Genomic DNA, 13,463 nt, shown 5'->3' with positions numbered 1-13,463 from the left:
ATAAACAATGGGATATTATAATAAATGTTCAGTGTACGGATGTAAATCTGATTCAAAAAACAAAAAGGATTTAAATTTTCATAAATATCGGCTCACAGTATACACTAATATTGTGTTGGCCTTGGCGGCATGTATTTGCATCTCTGTTTTATTGTTTACGTTGTAAGAAGTGTAACAAGGAGAGAAACAATATAGAATAAATTAAAAATGGGCATGTAAAAAGGCGGTCCTGCGCCTGATCTCTCGCCAGTCGTGTCGGTCTTCCGTCACACTGGGTTATGAGAGTAAAGGAATAGAGAGTGCTCTTGTGTACTGCGCACACACTTGGGCACTATAAAAATTACTCTTGCGTAGCTGGCCTGGTTTCGATGAAACCGGCCACCGTCACCGAAACCGGTGTGGGAGCTATTATTAATAGTACCTACCTACCCAGGTACACATATCAAGTGTATCATACCGCGCCCTTACCGCGCACGTAATAAAAGTTTTGAAGTGCTTCTGTTACACCTGACGTGTGAGTAATTATTGGATATTTTATATATTCGAAATTTCGAATGCGTCTTAATTATTTTAATCCATCGATCGTGATTCGTGGATCCTTGGAAATCTATTGTTATTCTATTGTGTCTCGCTCACCGGTGAGCTTATGGGGCTTGATGGGTTAATTAATTTTTTAAATAGAGAACTAAAATCATCTAAAAATAAAGTTTCACGTAAATATTTTTACGATATTTGTTCCTTTAGTTGATTTCATTATGTCCATATCAAAGCTTTTACAAGTTGTATGTTTGATTTGTCAATCAGTTTTTGGTGTAATAATTGTGTAAAAAAGTGTTTGAACACTGGATTTTCTATTCCATCACTCTTATATCACCTATATATTCATTTATAAAGTTTTAGAAGTATTCCCACAAGGAATTACTATTTTTATTTTATATTGTTATATTTTCTTTTCACATTGGCGTCTTACTTTTATTTTGTCACATTGGCGTTCATCATCACCAGGCGATAACAAACACGTCTCAATTATTATGCTTCAAATAACGGTCAAGTGTTTAATAGCAGCGTTTTACCCTGAAATAAAACGCTTATTAAATACTTACCTTATTTGAAGCATAACTTTATTTCTGCCTGGTGTAATTTCGACTCAATGATCATAGTCGAGCGGGAATTCTCCCTCTACCTGCTCGAAAATGGCGCCAAGGTTGACAGAGCTACCAACATTCAGGAAAGAAAAGGAGGTAAAATCTGCGGAAACTGAAGTGCCTATCTCAATTATTATGCTTCAAATAAGGTAAGTATTTAATAAGCATTTTATTTCAGGGTAAAACGCTGCTAATATAGTTATTATATAATAATATATTACGTATGGTTATTGGTTTTATTTATATATAATTTTATGTGTGATAATATGTATATCATAAGTATAGTATAATATTATACAATATATATTTTATAAGTATAATATATATATATATATATTTTTTCTGTCTTTTCCTCTTTCAACTCGACTGGCACCTATACAACTTTGTCCTTGTATCGCCCAAAGGTTGACTGGTAGATAATGCCATACGGCATTAAGTCCACCTTTGTACCTATATGTGCATAAAGTTTTAAAAATAAATAAAGTAAATAAATATGTAAATATAACACGCTGATTAAACAGATTAAATGATAACATTTGCATTACAAGCACAATATTTTATTTTTATTTTATTTCCCGTTTCGTGGCAACCCTGGCATATCTGCTCGGTACCTGTCATCGGTGGCGGCATCGTGCGACGTCAAAGTACTGGTTTGTGAGTATTTTGTACGGTTTCACGGGGATTTTTGCTTCATCCACATTTGTCGCATCGCGTTAATTTGTAATATGTATTTCAATTTACAGTACATTTCTTAGTATTGTTATATTTGGGCTACGAGAAAAATTTGCATTTTGACGTCATTGCGGTGTTTGGGATTTTTGTACGGGCAAAGTGGAATCCTACCATTGCCAGAGATTATTTGGAGTAGCTAAAACGTAAAAGCTGAGCTTTGTGTGGGTTCGCGTCATCACACCTTGACTGACTGATGATAACACATATATTACTATGTTAAAGCACAAATCAATAGGCGTGATAGTTTTTCCGTAAAGTGTACCACAAAATGTACAGGTTGTGGGATATACTAGGGCTCGCTTTGCTCGCCCTGATAAAAGTAAACAGGCAGCAAATTGAAAATAATTTATCAATAAATTGATTTCTTTTATTAATCATCCCTTTCTGTTATAAAAATTACTCCCGCCTTCAAAGGCTAATTATAAGTTGACATAACCCATACAAAGATTCAACAAGCAACTTGAATCTCAAGCTCAACATACCGTAACCTCGTTCCTAAGGGTCAATAATTTATAGCTGTAGCGCAGAGTCGAAGCGTATCGAAGTGAATTATTAAAACTGAATATAACAAATTCAACCATAACTCCAAAGCGTTAACGCACTTTATTCATTCCGAGAATTTAAAAAGGCGCGCGCATCCGCGCGAATTCGCGTCGATGCGCCCGACCAACGCTGATTGGCCTCGCAGAAGTAATGTATGGTGTTAAGCTCTGGAGTTAAGGTTAAATTTTGTGTTCAGTTTTTGGGAATTCGCTTCGCTTCGCTTCGTTTCGCTTCGCTTCGACTCTGCGCTAGTATAAATTGACCCTAAAGCAGAGTCTTCGCCAAAACACTCTGATATTGGCGACTCACAAAGAAGAAGAAATTGAATATTTTTGTACGTTTTCAACCAATGAATCGAACATCTAGGTTTCGAAATTTGAAGTCAAGATCTTAGAGTGTACTTGCCAACAAATATCACCTATTTACAATGTTTGTATTACCGTTATTTGTGTTGCTTACATGTTACACGCAACTCGTAAGTAAAGCTTGCATATTGCCCCAATTTGATGGCTGACCAATGATGTTATAAGACGGTTCTATGGTACTACCGAGTGCTACTACCAAGTACCATCCGTACTACCAAGAGGTACCGAGCGCCAGGTGCCTGATTTTTAACCTTCGAATGTCGCTTCGATAAAAAGCTACCTCGTTTCAATAAAGCTTCGATGATCAATTATTTCAGGGTATTCACTGAACGTAGTGGTGCCATCCGTCCGGGTTTCCGCAGATTTGTCCTAGTTTGAGGGGCGTCCGGGGTGCGTCCGGCTGGGTTTTTGAAAAGTAACACTTTTGTTGAGAGAAATCCAACTTTTTAGCCAGGCAGTACCTAATAACCGAAAGATAAAAACTCGCTAAGCATACACACGATTTCTTGCACGAACTTGAGTTTGGAAAAGCCAAAATTGGCAAGACGTTATCGTAAATACTGTTTAAAAGAGGTGTCCGGGGAAATAAACACATTTCGGCCAAATGTCCGGGAATTTTTTCGTGACTGATCGGCGAAGGCAATCTGGGTGATATCAGCCCTAATTACTGAATCATCATTTCACGCTGGTTTTCTAAAGGCCATAGGCTTATATTTTAAGCCCTTCTAAAAACTATTCAGTCCCTCAAAACTAAAAAGCAGTCGTAAATGTTTCTTCTTAAAATCAAAACCAAAGAAATACTCGTAGGTATGTTATATTTGCGTGATAGCGAAGTGTCATAATATTCTATATTATTTCTGAGGACATGGGAATTTGGAGGGCTCAATTCTCAAATGACAAATCAGTATGAAGTATGAACTATGAATGATAAATCAGTTGGCAATCGGTGGTCGCGGCGCGCGGTCGTGATTTTTGTTACTTGCTTTCTCAGTTTTACATCGGTCCGACTAAAATCGATTCGCGATAACAGTTTTTTATGTGATTGTGCTTGTGATAAAATGTATTTATATTGGTAAGTACGTATAATATTATAATGGATTACGTGATAAGATTTAAATACGAATAAATTAGCTTTACGTTTGAGATTCACACGTTTCTAAATTTAGTTTTTATATCGCAAATGTTTTTTCATTCTTACCTGCGATTTATTAACGGTGTGTGTTGGATCAGCTCCACAATGTGGTAAACTTTGACTTATCAAGGTAGGAAAGGTCTAGGATTCGTTACCAAGATCTAAGATAAAAGAAGTAGGAATAGTGTGCGATTAGAATCATTGTCAAAATGTGCTGAAGACGATGTATGTACCCGAGAAAATTGATTCCTAGGCAGTTGACAGACAGCTACGACATTTGGTCGGCTTATGTCAAATGTCAATTCAATATTAGCTGTGATCGGTCGGACAAATTACTTAGGTCCGCCATCTGCCTAGGAATCAACTTCTTAGTACCTACTAACTATATTTTAGGTCCTTTAGGACTACAAATTTAAACATTGAGATCCACGAGAAAAAATGGTAGGAGAAAATATTTCTTAATTGTGCAAGGAGATATTTTAATTACTTAGCATTTTATTTGCCCATGCTGAGCTTTGCTTATTCAACAAATAAACTTAAACGAAGCATAAATTACACGTCAATTTTTAACAATGCCGGCAATGAAAAACTTTCCTTATATTACAAGGCTGTCGGCAGACGGCTACTAAAGGAAGATTGCACTTCCTGCTACCAGTCATACATCACAATTCACAATACACTGTGTTCCTGCTCGGGGACCGTTCGTACTTTACTGAACTATCTGTCTGTCTGTTATTTTATATTTATGAGTCAAATACTAAATAGATAAGCATAGACGAAACCCTTTGAGCTCGACTTAATATTTTGTACACGTGTTTTTCTTAGGCAACTTATAATTTTTTGAAAATTCCACCCCTGAATGTATTAACTATTAATGCATGGCAAACGACTATTTATTTTGTGAGCAGGAAAATCTACAAACTGGTTGTCGCAATAAAATGAGCCCAAGCACGAAACCGCTGTTCTAAATTGGCGAGGAGTTGGTTATCCTATTGATTACCAGGTGATGCTGCAGCACCAGGTCAACTTTCCATTAATGTGTATAATATGTATACTGTATATTCACAAATGTCACGAACTAATAATATACTAGCTGTTTGACCGAGCTTTGCTCGGTATTCGATAAAACACAAATAAAATGACATTTTCTAAAGATGATTCCTAGCTAGATCGATTTATCGATTATATATTTATATACAAGAATTGCTCATTTAAAGATATAAGATTATGTCTAAGCTCTTGGCTATTCCTAAACTTAAACTGAACTTTAAAATTGCTATCCTCTTTTAACTAGCCCGGTTAAATCTTCAAGGTAAGATTGTGTCCCCCCTTTAAAAGCCTGCAACGCACCTGCAACTCTTCTGATGTTGCGAGTGTCCATTGGCGACAGTAGTGGCTTTCCATTGTGGCATTGTGTGCCCCATTCGCTCGTTTGCCCCCTAATATTATAAAAATAAAAATATATCCACAGCCGAACATATAACCTCCTCCTTTTTGGAATTCGGTTAATTAAAAGAACGTTTACGTAATGAGTAATATTCATTATTATATAACGCTGATAACGTTAATCAATTTTTAATAAGTAATTGTGTTGATAGGCAAGTTATTACCATGAGATTTACTAGTAATTAAATTATCTGAATATTAGGTAATGGTGTATAGGTATACGTCATCCCTGTGAAATACAGTTTACAAAAAATTTGAACATAATTTATGAAATTTTTGATACTTAATTTAAATTATTATAATAATTTGTAATTCTGTTATCATATATACAGGGTGTAACAAAAATAAGTGATAATACTTTAGAGTGTGTACGTGTTCCTTGTAGAGAGTTCAGTGTGAAAGTAGCAGCGCTGAAACACCAAAAAATTTTTTCACTTTTGTATGGGGAAACTCGTGACGCTCGGGCCCTTGCCCATACAAAAGTGAAAAAAAAATTTCGCCTTTCAGAGCTGCAAAAAGTCACAGTTAACTCTCTACAAGGAACACGTATACACCCTAAAGTATTATCACTTGTTTTTGTTACACACTGTATAAAATAAATATAATACTAATATTTCCTTTAGCCATTATTTTATAACGTGAGTGATTGTGCAAGTTGTTTAATGATAGTAACTCAATAAGTGTAGCAGATATTTGTTGAAAAGCCCAGAAAGATTCATAATTTCGAAAAATAAAATTATCGAGTCAAAATAAGTGAATCGTGTTTTCCGTTAGGCAAATATACAATGATTTGTGGCGTCGATCGTCTTCCGGGATCGCAATACTTATTAGAAAACACAGCAAAATTTGGCAGCCCGCTCTTAATCATCATTGAAATATGTCTCTAAGTGCGGCAATAAAAGTAAAAATATTGATGTCGCTAAATGCGGCCGTTACAAGTTATATAGGTAACTTATGTTTTATGTTATTTATTAGAACTCAAAAATATAATTATAACTTTGTAAGAATAAAATGATTTTCTTTCCGTATGAATTATGTTATATTTTAATTAGTTTCTTGTTGTATTTTTGCGGGGTCGTGTTCTTGTAAAAAATCCAACTGAATTGAAGGTTGCTCAGAAGCATACAATATTTTTGAGGCAATACTATAAAATATGTAAATTATAAATATACAGCAAGGAAAATGTTTATTAAAAATAGAATAATGAATTTAATATCTAAATTCTTTGCAATATTAAGGCCGTAGTCTAACTAAGCTTCCTTAGATATACAGGATGTAACAAAATTAAGTGATAATACTTTAGGTTTAGGGTTAAGGTTCCTTGTAGAGAGTTCACTGTGAAAGTAGCAGCGCTGAAAGACCATTTTTTTCACTTTTGTCTGGGCAAGCGCCCCAGCGTCACGAGCTTCCCCATACAAAAGTGAAAAAAAAAAATGGTCTGGAAATGATAATTTTAACGTAAACGTAATACTGAAGGCTTGAACCTTAAGAATTATTAATTTAAAAAATATTTACGTTAATATTCAATAATTTAAGCAATTATTTATTTAAAGTCCTGTCTGCGCTTGAACTTGGTAATACAATATTTATGTTTGTAGGTTAACGTGTTGCATAAAACAAAAAGTTTCCACGCCTTTTTTAGACCATCCAAGGTAAACTTAGGTCTTAGGCATTCGTTGTTTCCTTTCCAAAAACTCGCTGACCGAGTTTCGATTTCCTTAAAAAACTGCCTACAGATTTTGCGACCTAGAAGTTAGAATGCACGATGAACAATATGATGTAACTTGTGAAAGATGATTATTGAATATTACGTATGATGAGCTCACAAAAGCAGGTTATACGTAGAAAATATTTTAAAAATTTTATACTCGCTGAGTATAAGGTAACGTTTAAAAATATACTTTCACTTTTGCGCTAACTTAGAAAGTTGTGCGGGTGCTCGCTGCAAGCACATTATAAATATTTTAATATCATGTGTATGAAATCGGCCAAGTGCGAGTTGGACTCGCGCACGTAGGGTTCCGTACCACTATAGAGCAAAAATATACTAGAAATTGTATTTTTATATGAGAACCCACAAAGTACCCCACTAGTATTAATACAAAGAAAAAAATAACAAAAGTATTAATTGTATTAACAAAAGTATTATTAGTATATTATATGACATAAAGTAGGTACGTAGGTATTTTGTGAGCATTTCAAGTGCCAACTGTTGCATTATTGATATCGAGCAAAAAAATAGCAAAAAAAATCACGTTTGTGCATTGTTGTATGGGAGCCCCTCTTAAATATTTAATTTATTTTGTTTTTATAGTATTAAATATTAATTGTTGTTATAGCGGCAACAGATATTATATGTATACACAATTTCAGAAGTCCAGCTATAGAGATTCTTGAGATACAGCTTGGAGACAGACAGACAGAAGTCTTAGTAATAGGGTCCCGTTTCTATCCCCTTTGGATACGGAGCCCTAAATCAATTATATTCACTTAGTGAAGTCAGAAGTACTATGTAAGTAGGGTTTGTCGTAGAGGCGCGTTTCTATTGTTGAAAAGTTACTTGCTTATATTATAATCAGAATCCTTATTCTTCATACAAGATTCGTTCACAAAAATAATAATATTACCTATGTTCTATAGATGATTTTCTGACTGTTATTTCTGGATATGATAAAAATTGTCTGGATACAAAAAAAAAATAGAATCACTTAAATCGAACTTGTGGTTCCAAAGATATGAGAACACAAACATAAAAACATACATATTACAAATTATGTATGTTTTTATGTTTAAATTTTAAAAAGTTTTTAAAGTTCCTGGGTCATGGATGTGTATTAAATATGTGTATTTTATAATAAAAATCTTAAATATATGTATAGTATAAAAGTATTAAATATATTTCCGTTGTCTGGTACCCGTAACACACACAAGTCCTTCAGGTACTTAGCACGGGGCCAGACTGACGTGATGTGAAGCGTCCATAGATATTATTACATAGTATACAATATACATAATATGTAAAGTGTATACACTTTTGGAAGGCACATTCATTCAGACGCGTATTTATAAGTAGACTAACATAATATACGAAAACTGGGCAGTTGTGGAAATAAACATACGGGTCAAATTGATAACCTCCTATTTTTGAAGTCGGTTAGTTACAATTATTCTCCTCCATTTGAATTGACCTTACATTCATAAGAGCAGAGATTTTACCTGCAGATTTTAAAGACGTGACTACAATTTTAATGTTCGAATTGTATTAATAATAGCTCCCACACCGGTTTCGGTGCGGTGGCCGGTTTCATTGAAACCAGGCCAGCTACGCAGGAGTAATTTTATAGTGCCCAAGTGTGTGCGCAGTACACAAGAGCAGGACCGACTTTTTACATGCCCATCCGACGCATGGATCATCTTACTTGTCAGACAATCAGGTGATCAGCCTGCATCGTCCTAATCAAACTTGGAAATAACATGTTTCCAACGCGAGAATCGAACCCACGACCTCCGGAGTCAAGAGCCGCGCTCTATACCACTAGACCGATTTGTATTAGTCATATTATTATATGATGTATGTTTGTACAGCGAGAGGTGAAAGTTATAAAACAGGTTTTGCATTTATCGTAATTTCACTTTTTCCTTAAATTGTCGGTTCGTATAGCTACATTACTCATTTCGATACATCTAGATGCTTTCTAAATAGAAAAGCTAAAGTAGTTTTTACTTCTTTCATTTGTATAATTTATATTTTGGAGTTTGTAGTAATTTTGGTTTTGGTATAAAAATGCATACTTTACTACACTTATATTTTAGGTGACGCCTGGATAATTTGTCTGCAGCGTTGCAGTTCCTTAACAATGACAAATTTTCAGTATTCATCATGTCTTTATCTTTGAATTACCCATAGCATAACACGATTGGTCAACTTTAAAACACAGAATAATTAATCAAAAAGACCTCTATAAAAACAGGGATTCTAATTTTGCCAACAGAGGAGAGTGATTTAAGCTTCCAAAATTTGTACATAGATTAGTTCAAGCATACACTGTAATTTGCCCATAGCTTATACAAAATATATTTATAATTTTTAAATTACGCGACAAAAACCATTTTGTCGCTTACGCCCTTTCCATTTTTTCTTTTTACTTTAAGGACGCTATCACAAAAATTATGAAAATTTTTGGCAGGTACGAATATCGACGTTAAGAGGATACACCAGGGGCTAGAGAAATGAAAAAAAAGTACGTGTAATATCTATAGCTGTCTCCCTTACCTCAAGCCTATACCGCAGTACGCGATAGAGACAACTGCAGAAAATCCAGAAAATCAACGATTCGTTGTCCCCTGATTCCTTCTCCAAAACTTAACCGATTTAAGTACTTTTTCCATTAAAGATTAAAAAAAGGCTTGAGCTGTGTTCCTATGTTTTGCTTTTTTTGTATAATCTAGCCAAATCTGTTTTCTGGACGTTTGAACGCAGCGGAAAATCTGGCCATTTTTTTGGGTTTTAGAACGTTCATATCTTATTTAATAATTAAATTATGAAAAAAAAGAAAACATAGGGACATTGTATTAGTGGCCGTAGATATTCAGGAAAAAAATTATAAATCTACTAGCATTATCCAGGGAGGAAACAGGGGACAACGTTTGTATGGAAAAAAGGGCGGTGTGGACTCCTCTTAAGGACATTAAAATAATCCGTTGTGCAAACATTCGTTTATCGCGCGGGAACCGTACCATTTTCCGGGATAAAAAGTATCGTACGCCCTTTCCCGGGATTCAAAGTAGGTAACTCTAACCTCCATACCCAACAAAATCGGTTCAGCGATTTGGTCGTGAAGAGGTGAAGAGATAGACAAGCAGACAGACTTTGGCATTCATAATATTAGAATCGATTATGGTAGTTTTTAAAATATCAAAGTAGTTTTTATTAAGTATTATAATGAAAATAAGTAATTTTTTTTTAAATGTAATAAGGGGGCAAACGAGCAAACGGGTCACCTGATGGAAAGCAACTTCCGTCGCCCATGGACACTCGCAGCATCAGAAGAGCTGCAAGTGCGTTGCCGGCCTTTTAAGAGGGAATAGGGTAATGGGGGAGGGAAGGGAAGGGAATAGTTGAGGGTAGGGAAGGGAATAGGGTAGGGGTTAGGGGATTGGGCCTCCGGTAAACTCACTCACTCGACGAAACGCCGGTTTTCTGTGAGAACGTGGTATTTATCCGGTCGAGCCGGCCCATTCGTGCCGAAGCATGGCCCTCCCACGTATGAAAATATTATGAAATTATTAATTTTTAAAGTGTTGTTAGCATTTTATTTGACCGCTCGTCAGCCTGCGGGTTCAATGAACGGCTTATGAAGTAATACCCTACTAGTTCTATAATATGATGTTAAGCTGATATATTTTAAGCTGGCTATGGAACAAAAGACAAGCATTAAAACCTAGCGTAAGGTTAAAATAAGGTTAATATTCATAATAATTGCTATCAACCTTAACATAAGTTAAGTATGCAAAGTTATACTTGATATCTATAATCTACCTACGTGACAGCCATAATATTATAATTTATAGCATTTTTAATTCGAGGTTTTCATTAAAATCCAGAAAAAATTATAAAAATATGTTAACATATTATGTAAACATATTTTTATATTATTTTAATTATGATTACATCCAGTCAGACTGTTCCGAGTACCTTATTATATAATAATGCATAATGCTTTTAGCAAAAATAGTAAAATTAAGCTTGCAAATAAGATAATAAATAATCATGGCCAAATTTGTATAGGAGCTGGACTCGACTTTTATTTTTGATGTCCCAAAATAAACTATAGTTAGATTTGGTTGTTCTTATGCTCTAAACATAATTCCGTTTGAGAATTATGTCTAAATAGCCACGATTTTTTATAATAATTAATAACGTTTACAATTATTTTGAGGTTAGACTTAAGAACTACCTTTTTCCCGACTGCGGTGTGGCCTACAAGTGTATATTCGGCGATCTCGTTTCTAATTATTTCAATTTTTCCTAGAGAATTACCCAAAAAATAGAACGATTGCGAATGATCGCCGGCTGTCAGAACATAACGAAACTAAATTATATTGATCTTTTTTTTGTGGCTATTTATAAACACATTTCTAATGATTTTCGATGCCTTAAAATATTAGGGAATTTTTGCTACTAATGGCATATTGGGAAGCCACCGCCCACCTGGTACGATTTGGCCATTGTTCTTTTATTTAATATGGTTTTTAATCTCTGTCTAGTTTTTAGGGTTCCGTACCCAAAGGGTAGAAACGGGACAATATTACTAAGGCTTCGTTGTCTGTCCGTCTGTTTGTCTGTCTGACTGGCTGTCTGACTCTCTGACTGTCTGTCTGTCTCCAGGCTGTGACTCAAGAACTAGCTAGTGTTGAAATTTTTACAGATTAAGTATATCTGCTGCCGCTATAACAACAAATACTAAAAACAATATAATATTAATATTTAAGGGGTCCTATGCGACAAACAATGATTTTTGGCCTTTTTTGCTCTATATCAGTAATGGCAACAGGTAGGTACTTGAATTTTTCTCAAAGTCCTTAGTTATATAATATGTGTTCTTTAATATTTAATAATAATATTAAAATAAAATGAAAAAATTAAGGGAGGCTCCCCATACAAAAAAAAAAACACAATTTTTGGCCTAATTTTGCTCTATAATGGTACGGAAGTCGGGACCCTTCGTGCGCGAGTCCGACTCGCACTTGGCCGATTTTTTGTTTGTTTATTTGCAATTTGCATATTTGTTGCATATAAATTTTAATATTAAGATTTATGTACCTTATTTTTGTACTTTTAAGTATAGAAAATTTACAGGATTAAACAAGGAACTAAGTTAAAAAAGTAAAATCGAGGTACTATTTAGCATGATTTTATTAGCTTGGGCTGTTGCCTGTAGGTATGTTTGTAACGAAGTTTGTAACGGAATATTTGAGCACGATTTTACCTACCTCCAGTAGTCTAATTAATTAGAAACTTTGCAAACGTATTATGAGCCAATGACAATGCAATAATTTGCTAATTTTTTTTTAAATAAGCGTGTTTTTTAAGCTTTTATAAACTGTTATTTTATTTGAAAGAACCTTGCGCTCGCGATTAATATCATGTATTATTTGTCATCAATGTTGTAATCTGCCACAAATGAGCCTCGTGTTCGTTCAGCTAATGGCACTCACGTTTGCTCGGGCACGTGCCATTGTTGCCCGGCTGTGCCAGGAGAGTGTTTGTGTAGATCTTTCTCAAAGTGGGCGATAACGCCCCCTTGTGGGCGCTGAAGGTTTAAAGGGGGTGTGGGACCCAGAAAAAAAAGAGGGCGTTGTGTAGAGGCTTGGGGGGTGATTTATTTCATCTGGGTGCATCCTTCGATCGCGGATTCTTGGAAATCTATTCTTCTTGCGGCCACATGTGGCCGCTTGGGAGTTGAAGCGATTGAAATAATGGGGGCGCTAAAACATAATATGTTCTCCAAGTGGGCAGTGGACAAAATAAGTTTGGTAACTGCTGGTGTAGATGGTGCCCGCAACTTATTTGATCTATCCTATGTCCTTTCCTGGGACTCAAAGAATTACAACAAAATTGGTTAAGTGGTTCAAGAGGTATTGGACATTTATCAATGATAATTACAAAGACAGACTCGCAATTTAGGTATCGTATGTATGAATTGGCACGCTAAAGAGCCTAATGGTCATCGCATATCACCGAATCTACTCCAACCCAACTCCCAGAATGGCATTGAATTTTCAGCTTTATATACTTATAGTATACTTACTATAACTGACTTAATTTACGAACAAGCGAACAACTACTTGACGACTATGTCATAGTAAAAGGAGGGGAAGCAAGTTATCTTCTTATAAAGGGACCGCGCGGGGCTTGTAATGTGTGCGCCATAGTATCAATGCGTCGCCACGTACGGCGCACAGTGGCGAAAATACCGAAAAACATGGCAAAAATCTAAAAGTAATCTGAAACCAGTTTTTTTTGTGCGACTCAAGACAATAGACCGGGCTATCTATCTGCGTCGGAGTCGACCAACATCCCTGCCCCTAGCTTGTTAA

At 35.3% G+C, this 13,463-nt stretch overlaps 1 protein-coding gene across 7 annotated transcripts in view; it reads left to right on the top strand.

The window, feature by feature from the left end:
- The window catches only part of LOC121736809 (ATP-binding cassette sub-family D member), an 80,857-nt gene that overhangs the window by 33,635 nt on the left and 33,759 nt on the right, over positions 1–13,463 (top strand). The window contains exons 1-2 of one of the 7 annotated variants that reach the window (XM_042128211.1): positions 3,737–3,857; positions 4,231–4,232. The exons of 5 other annotated variants lie outside the window; for them this stretch is intronic. The gene's annotated coding sequence lies outside the window, so the exon portion shown is untranslated. Of the gene's footprint in view, positions 1–3,736; positions 3,858–4,230; positions 4,233–13,463 lie in introns of those variants that run through there. One more of the 7 variants, XM_042128209.1, reaches the window with a different exon arrangement.

Source organism: Aricia agestis, chromosome 19, assembly GCF_905147365.1.
Source record: "Aricia agestis chromosome 19, ilAriAges1.1, whole genome shotgun sequence".
Classification (NCBI taxonomy): domain Eukaryota; kingdom Metazoa; phylum Arthropoda; class Insecta; order Lepidoptera; family Lycaenidae; genus Aricia; species Aricia agestis.
This window is presented reverse-complemented; position numbering and strand designations above follow the sequence as displayed.